Below are 10,680 nucleotides of genomic sequence, written 5' to 3'. Positions count from 1 at the left end.
GGCCAGCCAATCACAGCGCGGCCCAGGGAATGACGTCACGGGGGTGTCCCGGGCCGGCAGCCAATGACAGCGCGGCCCAGGACTAAGGGGTGGGTCTTATTCTGTTTTCACTATTGTAACTCTCTCTCTGCTCAGTCTCCTGGACTCCCACCCACCTCCCCCCTGGCTCTGGATGGACCCCTGTGTCTCTGCGGATCCGCTGCTGGGTACAGCTCTCTCTGCTTCCGCCTGTCTCTGTGTTCCTTCCTTAACATACCGGCTGCAGGCAGGACTGGATGCCTCCTCCAGGACCACCAGGGGCGCCCGCTCAGGATAGCAGCAGTCGGGGGTAGAGAGATCCCGAGTTGGACAGACTTATAAATCTGGGATCAAGTCACGAGCTGCCGGGGGAGGGGGATCATCCGTGGAATCCCTGCAGTTGTATTCACTGTCTGAGACTGTAGCGCCCAGAAGAGCAGCGGAGTGCACGTGCATCAGAAGAAGACGATTGCAGATTGGGCTACGGCTGTTGTTGTTCCTTGTTCTGCAATGCACGGAGTAGGGGTAAACAGTGCGAAATTCAGCTCTCGGCTCCTTTCACAAGGTTGACAAGAGAAGGTCTGTAGATGAGAAGTGCAGCTGAACAACACCCGGAAACACTCCCAATCACATGTAGCCTTTGCGAGCTCTGATGATATCACCTGGCAACGTACCTTTTCAGTTGTCAGGATGGCCGAGCGGTCTAAGGCGCCAGACTCAAGAGCTGACTCTTCCTAACAGCTGGGTGTTCTGGTCTCCAATTGGAGGCGTGGGTTCAAATCCCACTTCTGACACAACAACATTTTATTGTACTTTAATCATGATCCAAGCAGGCTCGCCATCCCATGTACTTCCCCAGCCCCCCCCTTCGAAGTAATCCCGGGGAAATAGTGATTGGAAATACGGGTATGTTTCTATGTGACTGAGTAATGCCAAGTGGAGGCCGGGCTGCGACCATTGGCCCCTCCCAGGCCGGTAGGGCGTGTGGAAGCGGCAGCTGCTAGAAACGCAAAATGCAGCAGTTTATTTTTTTTCACCTCCGTTCATATAGAATAAAACGGGAGTGTTTGTAAAAAATGTAAATACGATTTATAAAATATTATTGCGCCCAACGTGGGGCTCGAACCCACGACCCTGAGATTAAGAGTCTCATGCTCTACCGACTGAGCTAGCCGGGCTGCTGCAGTTCTGGCGTTACATCATGTTTTGATATAAGCCTGTGTAGCGCCCCCTGCCGTCCGTACATAAGGAACCAGTAATTGGAGGGTATAGTCAATTTCACAGTCGCTGCCTCCACTCATGTACCTCTCTCTCTGCCCAGTCTCATGGACCCCTCCCTGGCTCTGGATGGACCCCTCTCCACCCACAGCTGGGAGCAGATCTCTCAGCTTCCGTCTGCCTCTCTGTGCCTGCAGGGCTGGATTCCCCCTTCGGAAACACTAGGACGCCTTTCATAACACGTGACGCTCGCTCAGTCTCTTGCGGGGAGTAGCGCCGGCTTCTAGGCGCCCGTCTGCGCGGCTCAGAATCCCAGCAGTCAAGGGTAGGGATCCGTACTTGGTCCACCTATCCAGTCACTAACTCTACCAGCACGAGCGGCCGAAGGCGACCCTGCAGCTGTTAGCACCGTCTGAGAAGACCCTTGAGAATACCACGTGCAGAAGAGGAGGACTGACTCAAGGGCTGTTGCTCCTCCGTTCTGTAAAGCGAGGATTGGGGTCAAAGGGAGGGAACGTTCAGCCCTGGGCTCCCCTCAGGTCGAGGAGAAGAGGATGTCTGTGGGGGCCGGGTACACCTGAATAACACACAGAACACCCCCAGTAACAGTCTGCATCTCACAGATCTGATGACATCATTCGACCTCCCCTTCTCTCAACAGCTCTCATCTGTGTGCCTTCAGATGTGGGTTGGGGATCAGTTAATACCTGATGTCTGTTCCAGACTTCTCAATTGTGAATGTCCGGTGGAGATTCTAGCATTGCTGTTCAATCAAATCTGCTTCCGATGTCTGTCCTGGGACATTTAAACCTAGTTGTCTCTTCCAGCAAGTCTCATTGCATGTGGCATACATGTCTCAAGCGGCACACGACAGTGGCGGTGCCCTTACTGTGACGTCAGTGCCAGATGTCTATTCCAAAATGCCTGGGTTCCATCCAGATGTCTGAGCTGTAATATCTCAGCGGTGATGTCAGTGAAATGATATTAAATTCCTGGTGTCTGTGCCACAATGTTAAACTGCGGGCTCTGATGTGGCGTACTGGATTAGTAAGGGCAGTTTGGGCCAATTCAGCTGCAGCCTTCGGTTCTTTGGCCTTTAGTGTCTGTCATCGGCTCCAGAAGCACGTCTAGAGTTGGGTACGTTACGTTAGACAATTACGTTGCTATCTGGTGCTCGGATAAAGCGTTTATCATAAATTCATGTGCAATAATTGAGCGCTGGTGTGGGCTATAAAAGCCTCGTGGTGGGTGTTTGATTAGAAGGTTGAGTTGCTGGTGTCTGTTGTTAAACATTTCGCCCTTTGATGCAGTTCTCGCCGGTCTGATGTCTGTTAGGGACACCTGTGCCACAGAGCCAGTTGTGATAAGTGTCAGACAAGAGACGTATTGTGAACTCTTCCTGTAGAGCGTCGTCATAACCAGCCTCCAGACCATTGTTCCAACCTGACTTAATCAGCTGTCAGGATGGCCGAGCGGTCTAAGGCGCCAGACTCAAGAGCTGACTCTTCCCACCAGCTGGGTGTTCTGGTCTCCAATTGGAGGCGTGGGTTCAAATCCCACTTCTGACACAATTACTTTTGCGACTTGTTAATATTAGCGCCATTTTTCCTTTCCATGTGCAGTTTGTGTGGCTTTCACTTGGGATTGGGGCGCAGAGGAGGAGCGTCTCCTAAAAGTTTGAGGCCATGAAGGTTCCAGTTTCCAGATTCCACCCCTGTGCAGGCGGAAAGAAGTTGTAAACAGTTTTGCATTACCTGTGCATTAATGTAGAAATACCAGAGTGCAAGACTGTGTGAAAGGTTCAAAGGTCTGGATGTGTGAACTCAAAATGAGGCGAAAGAAAAGCCCCCGCAGATATATGCCATGTGAACAGATTTATGGTTGATGTATTAACAATGTTTAATGCGACTGGTTTGCATTGTGAAAATAAAACTATATTTATTTTAATACTATTGACCCCCGGGTGATAGTGGCGTCATTGATAGTGATGTTCTCATGGCCTGCAATGATATTGCAACAAATGCAATTAATGTTTTTTCTTCCTACCGACATACATCCTGTCCTACAGGCTTAAATCCTGTCCTACAGGTTTGCATCCTGTCTCAAAAGCCTCTACAATATTCCTAAAACCCAGTATGCCTGACTTTTACTTCAACTATCAACTCTCCTTCTGCTTTCAAAAGACTCTCTCCTTTGTTTCCATCCTTTGCATGCCTGTGCTCTCAGAGAACAGTCGTCTCCAAATCACACGGGTTTTTGCCTTAAACCTTACTACTGTTTCTCTGCAAACTGCCCAGAGTTATTTCAAAGATCACAACCTCGCATTTAATAGTCATGCCTATCAAATCTGCACTCTAGCAATACCCTCTCTCCTGCAGCTTATTTACCAATACCACCAACCAATGCATGACACCCACACATCCCCTTCTCCCACTTAAGATCACATCTAATTCTCACTAATGTAGTCTACAGCATAGAAACACGGATAAAGGCGGAATGGTTTCTGTAGAGCACAAAACAAATTCCAATAAGCAACAATAACTACCCAAAAAACAACAACAACAAAAACAACACTAACCCCGAGACCTGGAGCAGTGTGTTGCACAGCGTAAAAGCACAACAGTATCTAATCAGGTGTAGTAAGGGCTACATAATGCTATTACAATACAAAGTGTAACCCACACTAAAAAGAATGCCATACATCAGCAGTCAGACAGGTGGTTGTAGTTCATGCAGCCTGCTTAATTATTCCCTTTTACTGCCTGACACTCTCACATAAGACAAAACAGCTGATGGTCCACCACCCAGTACTATACCAGTCCACAGCAACCCACCCATCACTAACAGAACGCATGCCGAATAACTGAAGAGATTTACCACATACCTCTGGCCAACGGAGGACTCTAATATAGTCCGACACTGCACGTCCTGACTAGCAGCACCCCTGTCACTTCTTGGCATCTCACAATGGCAGTCAGATCTGGGATGACATTAACAAAGTTCATCCCTGCAGATTTCTCCACCACTTCTCCTAGGCCTGCTCAGGATCATAACCGCAAACAAAATATCTCAGAACAGACAGCCCAGTACAGTAAACAGCTAGGTGGACTATAAGCACAAGAGGTGCCGTAGAGCGACCTGCAGAGCTGCACAAAGCTGTCAGCTTATTGAAAACCGTAACATGAGTGCCTGCCTCTCACGCTTCTTCATCCATCACACTGCTAAGTGCTGCGTCCCATAACATGATAATCGTACCTCGGGGGTTATCACACACAACATGGAAACGCTTCACACACAGGATCAAACAAACACTTCCAACCAAACACCTTTCAAGGTGTAGCGACTACCCATGTAGGCAAGTGCATCAGCTCTCACATAGGGGTAATAAGCGCTATTTAAATGTTGCAACGCAATACAGTACCCAATGGTTGCTCAGGATCTGTGTTGCACGTCTGCTCTGAGATGTTTAAATCAACAAGGCTCTCCTAGCATGCTCCATTGGGGGTGTCTGGCCATTAAAGGATTGCTATTGGCTTTCGTGGCAGACGCCATAGCTGCTGTCTTTCCTGAGACATTTGATGCCTGATGTCTGATGGAAAACATCTCACTGCTGATGGCCATTCTGGAAAAGGTCCCTTCAGATGTGGGTTAGGGAGCGTTAATATCTGATGTCTGTTCCAGACCTCTCAATTGTGAATGTCAGGTGGAGATTCTAGCATTGCTGATTGCTGTTCTATCAGATCTGCTTCCGATGTCTGTCCTGAGACATTTAAACCTAGTTGTCTCTTCCAGCAAGTATCATTGCATGCGGCATACATGTCTCAAGCGGCACACGACAGTGGCGGTGCCCTTACTGTGACGTCAGTGCCAGATGTCTATTCCAAAATGCCTGGGTTCCATCCAGATGTCTGAGCTGTAATATCTCAGCGGTGATGTCAGCGAAATGGTATTAAATTCTTTTTTGGGGCAGATTTATGATGACTGGCGCATCCCCAGGGATGCGCCAGTTATTTTGCGCCGCTGCTCCGCCACCCATGGTGCGCCGCATTTACAATGCGGCGCACCATGGGGCAAAAACGGCACAGATGCGTGACGCATCTGTGCCGTAAAGGTGGCACATTGCTGGAGTTGCGTCGCAAGCGCGACGCAGCTCCAGCAAGGCTCGGGGGTGCCCCATCTTTACAATGCTGCGTCAAGACCTACGCCTGCTTCAAGCAGGCGCAGGGTTTTGACGCAGCATTGGCCTGAAAGTGACTGAGTGAAATCTTATAGATTTCACTCAGCCACTTTTGCGAGGCGCACCTGCCCCGGAACGCCCACCCTGCGCCGGAACGCCCACAAGTGGCGCAGGGCTTTACAACGTGACGCATCTGCCTAGATGCGTCACGTTGTAAATGGGTCGTAGGGATGCGCCACGTTTACGCCGCAGTTGCGTGACGCAAACGTGGCGCATTCCCAACATAAATCTGCCCCCTGGTGTCTGCGCCACAATGTTAAACTGCGGGGTCTGATGTGGCGTACTGGATGGATAAGTAAGGGCAGTTTGGGTCAATTCAGCTGCAGCCTTCGGTTCTTTGGCCTTTAGTGTCTGACATCGGCTCCAGAAGCACGTCTAGAGTTGGGTACGTTACGTTAGACAATTACGTTGCTATCTGGTGCTCGGATAAAGCGTTTATCATAAATGCATGTGCAATAATTGAGCGCAGGTGCAGGCTGTAAAAGCCTCGCGGTGGGTGTGTGATTAGAAGGTTGAATTGCTGGTGTCAGTTGTTAAACATTTCGCCCTTTAATGCACTTCTCGCTGATGGCTCTTAGGGACACCTGTGCCACAGAGCCCGTTGTAATAAGTGTCAGATAAGGGGTGTGTTGTAAACTCTTACTATAACGTAATGTCACAACAAGCCTCCAGAGCAGTGTCCCAACCCTCCTCTACCAGCTGTCAGGATGGCCGAGCGGTCTAAGGCGCCAGACTCAAGAGCTGACTCTTCCCACCAGCTGGGTGTTCTGGTCTCCAATTGGAGGCGTGGGTTCAAATCCCACTTCTGACACAATTACTTTTAGTTATACCTATTTTAATTATAATCCCACTGAGACCTTACTAAAAGTACAGCTGTCTGTGTGTGATATAGAACGCTTTTTTAGGAGGCGGGGCTAAATCCGGTTCGTAAATCCTTCAAATTGGAAGGTAGTGAGATCCGAGCGAGATATATGAGGCAAAGAGCAGGAGGTGTGTTTTCTTTAGCCTCACTAATATAGGTAAAAAGGAGGAGTGTTATGAAAAATGTTTAAAAAAAAAATCTACACGCCCAACGTCTAGGGCGTTCTTTGCTTCTGCCTCCTCGTGTTCCTCCCTGCTCAGTCTCCTGGACACACCGCCCTGGCTCTGAAGGGACGCCTCTGCCTCTGCTGGGTACAGATATCGCTACTTGCGCTTGTCTCTGTGTGCCTTCCTTAACATACCGGGCCTTTAAAACTGACCTCCAAGTTCTCCTCCTTCAAAGACACTTCCAAATGTAATTCACACCCTCACTATCTCTATTATCTGAAGGAAGACCCTCCATTATGGAGAATCCTTTTCTCCATGACTATGGAAGTGCCTTGCCAGTGTGTTCTGCCATTTATTGCAGTATTATCCTCCTACCTGTGTTTGGTACTCGTTTGTAACATGCACACGTCACTTTTCTCTTGTAACACACTGTTTGCTACCTCCTACACTTTGTTTGCTTTAGATACTTGCACAAGTGCCACCACTGCCTACGTAACTTTTGTTCTTGTGTTTGAGTGTCTGCCATATATTGCAGCACTATACCTCTACTTGTACTTTGTACGCTTTTGTAACCTGCACACGTCACTTTTTCCTCCTGTAATGCACCGTTTGCCACCTCTTGTATTTTGTTTGCTCACAATTGTCATTTTTGCCTCATGTAACTTAACGTTTGCTTTTGTAATTTGTTCACTTGTAATGTTCTCCTCATGTATCAGTTGTGTTCCTATTGTGAAGCGCTCTGACACCTTCGGATAAAGTCCGCGCTATACAATAATAAATAAATGAATAAATAAATAAATAAAAATAAACAATGCCATTATATGTTTTCTGAGAGAGCTGTATTCTGGGGCCACTGCCAGTGTCAGATTTGGGAAAAATGGTGAGTGCAGTAGACAATTTGGGATCGGTCGGGGTGTGCGCCAAGGGTGCGTCTTAGCCCCCTTCCTATTTCTGCTGTACATAAATGGAATGGAAAAGCATCTCGTGCAGGAGGGCAGGGACATGCCTATGGTGGGAGGTAGGCCTGTCCCTGCACTGATGTACGCTGATGATGCTGTCCTAATGGCGCGCACCCCAATGGCTTTACAAAGTTTGGTTACAGCCTTCAACACCTTTATGCTTGACTTAGATTTGAGAATCAATTGTTCTAAAACTTTATCTATGTACTGCGGGTCCAGAACAAACAAGCATGTGAAGCAAATCTTTGTAAACTCCAATCCCTTAGAAAGGACCCCCACCTTCCCTTATCTAGGGATACTGTTTCATGAAAGCGGCTCATGGACCACAGCAATTCATGCTAGATCTCTGTTATTCTCTAAGACCATTATGGCCCTAAAATGTTTTATGAAAAAATTAGGTAAAAAACCCATAAAAGAGATTTTAACCGTTTATAATGCGACTTGTATATCTGTAGCCATCTACGGGGCAGGATTATGGGGTTATTCAAACATCACCCCAATTCAAATCCTGGAAAATAAGTTTTTATGTCACATATTGTCTGTACCCCAAAGTACTGCAACAATGATATGCCATGTTGAATTGGGAATATCTTATGTCACTGACATTATTAGAATTCAGCCAGTTCTTCTTTGGCATAGGGTCTGGACAAATGAAGAATGTGTTGTTAATCGGGCCATTTTTAAGGACATCATGGTATTGGACAACATCAGGGACTACAAATGGATAGGCTATGTCAGAGACTTTCTTGAAAAAATAAGTTGCCCCCAATACTTTGAGGATCCACAATCAATGGAATGTATATCCAGAAGAGATTTGAAATATTTGTGTATGACCTACCTCAAGGAAAAGAGAAATATAAAGGAGGCAAGAAAAAAGACTGTCTCTGCCCACCAGGATATTATATGTGGAGAGAATTTGCAGCCATATCTTTCACTGTATATGTCTAATCATGAACGGTACCTTTTGACCCGATTTAGATTGAATATAGTTTTCAGGACACTATCATTCCCCGTGATGAATTGTTGGCTGAAGGACTTATGTTTCTGTCCATGCGATGATGTTTCCCAACAATCGGATATACATATTTTATTTTTTTGTAAATTTTATACCTTTCCCCGAAAGAAACTTATCATCCCTATTCTTAAAGACCTAAATGTTTACAGATGCCGCCTAGCGTTTACAGAGTGCCAGAAAATGGATACTGTTTTTATGGTCGCCTCTATTGCAGAATTTTTAAAATTGGCTTTTAAATGTCGTAAATCAATGCAAATGGATTGATCTCTTTTATTGTGTATATGAATTTAATATTGTTGATATGGATTTAATTTTGTTGTTTTTCTTATTTTGTGATTTTAAAGGAAAAATACTTACTCTACCTTTTGTAAATTGCACCTTACATGCTACTTTTATGGTTATTTTCCCTTTTTAACCGAATAAAGTACTTTTGAATCTTGAATCTTGACTATGGAAGTGCCTTGCCAGTGTGTTCTGCCATTTATTGCAGTATTATCCTCCTACCTGTGTTTGGTACTCGTTTGTAACATGCACACGTCACTTTTCTCTTGTAACACACTGTTTGCTACCTCCTACACTTTGTTTGCTTTAGATACTTGCACAAGTGCCACCACTGCCTACGTAACTTTTGTTCTTGTGTTTGAGTGTCTGCCATATATTGCAGCACTATACCTCTACTTGTACTTTGTACGCTTTTGTAACCTGCACACGTCACTTTTTCCTCCTGTAATGCACCGTTTGCCACCTCTTGTATTTTGTTTGCTCACAATTGTCATTTTTGCCTCATGTAACTTAACGTTTGCTTTTGTAATTTGTTCACTTGTAATGTTCTCCTCATGTATCAGTTGTGTTCCTATTGTGAAGCGCTCTGACACCTTCGGATAAAGTCCGCGCTATACAATAATAAATAAATGAATAAATAAATAAATAAAAATAAAAATAAAACAGGGGCGCCCGCTCAGGATAGCAGCAGTCGTGGGGGGGGGGGGGGGGGGGGGGGTAGAGATCCCGAGTTGGGCAGACTGCTAAACCTGGGATCAAGTCACCTAAGTACACAAGCTGCCAGAGGATGGGGTTCATCCCTGCAGTTTTATTCACCGTCTGAGATTGTAGCGCCCAGAAGACTATTGAGTACACGTGCAGCAGAAGACGCAGCAGATTGAAAACGCAAGGGCTGTGTTCCTCCGTTGTGTATAGCGAGGATTAGAGTTTAAGTTAAACGGTGCGAAATTCAGCCCTGTGCCCCTTTCATATTGTTCAAAAGCGAAGGTCTGGGCGGAAGTGAAGTTGAATAACACACAGAAACGCCCAATAACAGTCTGCGTCTCAACGAGCTGATGACATCACCCGGCCTTCCACTTTCCAAGCTGTCAGGATGGCCGAGCGGTCTAAGGCGCCAGACTCAAGAGCTGACTCTTCCCACCAGCTGGGTGTTCTGGTCTCCAATTGGAGGCGTGGGTTCAAATCCCACTTCTGACACAATTTCTTTTGCGATTAATTTATTCGCATCTGGTCTTTTTTCCCACGTCCAAGAATTATGTGGCTTTTCCTTCGTGGAGCGCGGGACAGCACCGCTAGAGGACGAAGAGCACCTCGTAAAAGTTTCAACAGGACGCCATTAAGAGATCGCTAGTCTCCGCCCTTGTACAGGCAGAAGGAAGTTGTAAACTGAAATCCTGCAAGGGTTGGTTAATTTCTATAAAGAGACTCATAGAATGCGAAAGAGACTATTGGAAAAAATATATAATAAAAAAAAGGAACAATTGAAAACTAAAATAAGAACGCGCCCAACGTGGGGCTCGAACCCACGACCCTGAGATTAAGAGTCTCATGCTCTACCGACTGAGCTAGCCGAGCCGGTTCATTCCGTATTTGGCTCCGTCTATGTCTTTTACCAATTTCAATGTAATATCTCAGCTGTTGATTATGTATGTATTTTTCTCTTTCTCCCATCTTGTCTGCCCCTGTCTTATAGACCCATCTGTCTTTCTGGACCTACCGCTCGATACATACATGCATCTTTCTGGGTGCATACATGCATCCACTCTGTGTACATACATCCATCTGTCTGGTTACATGCAGGCGTCTCCAGTAAGAGTTGGAGCCCAAGTCTGGCATGTGACACGTGTCACTCTGTCATGTGGCATATGCCACATCTGATGTGACATATGCCATAGATTTTCTACTTGGTCTTTCATTATTAT

General features: G+C 46.4%; 6 non-coding genes across 6 annotated transcripts; 4 read left to right on the top strand and 2 right to left on the bottom strand.

Annotated features, from left to right (window-relative positions):
* The first annotated feature begins 702 nt into the window (after positions 1 to 702).
* On the top strand, positions 703 to 812 carry TRNAL-CAA (transfer RNA leucine (anticodon CAA)). The gene is made up of 2 exons: positions 703 to 740; positions 767 to 812. It is a non-coding gene; the product is annotated as a tRNA-Leu (tRNA).
* Positions 813 to 1,123: 311 nt separating this feature from the next.
* TRNAK-CUU (transfer RNA lysine (anticodon CUU)) lies at positions 1,124 to 1,196 on the bottom strand. The gene has a single exon. It is a non-coding gene; the product is annotated as a tRNA-Lys (tRNA).
* A 1,498-nt stretch (positions 1,197 to 2,694) lies between these two features.
* Positions 2,695 to 2,804, top strand: TRNAL-CAA (transfer RNA leucine (anticodon CAA)). The gene is made up of 2 exons: positions 2,695 to 2,732; positions 2,759 to 2,804. It is a non-coding gene; the product is annotated as a tRNA-Leu (tRNA).
* Positions 2,805 to 6,174: 3,370 nt separating this feature from the next.
* Positions 6,175 to 6,284, top strand: TRNAL-CAA (transfer RNA leucine (anticodon CAA)). The gene is made up of 2 exons: positions 6,175 to 6,212; positions 6,239 to 6,284. It is a non-coding gene; the product is annotated as a tRNA-Leu (tRNA).
* Positions 6,285 to 9,845: 3,561 nt separating this feature from the next.
* On the top strand, positions 9,846 to 9,955 carry TRNAL-CAA (transfer RNA leucine (anticodon CAA)). Its single transcript has 2 exons — positions 9,846 to 9,883; positions 9,910 to 9,955. It is a non-coding gene; the product is annotated as a tRNA-Leu (tRNA).
* A 305-nt stretch (positions 9,956 to 10,260) lies between these two features.
* Positions 10,261 to 10,333, bottom strand: TRNAK-CUU (transfer RNA lysine (anticodon CUU)). The gene has a single exon. It is a non-coding gene; the product is annotated as a tRNA-Lys (tRNA).
* Positions 10,334 to 10,680: the final 347 nt, after the last annotated feature.

Source organism: Lissotriton helveticus, chromosome 5_1, assembly GCF_964261635.1.
Source record: "Lissotriton helveticus chromosome 5_1, aLisHel1.1, whole genome shotgun sequence".
NCBI lineage: Eukaryota > Metazoa > Chordata > Amphibia > Caudata > Salamandridae > Lissotriton > Lissotriton helveticus.
The sequence above is the reverse complement of the archived record's forward strand: the minus strand, read 5'-3'. Positions and strand labels throughout refer to the sequence as shown.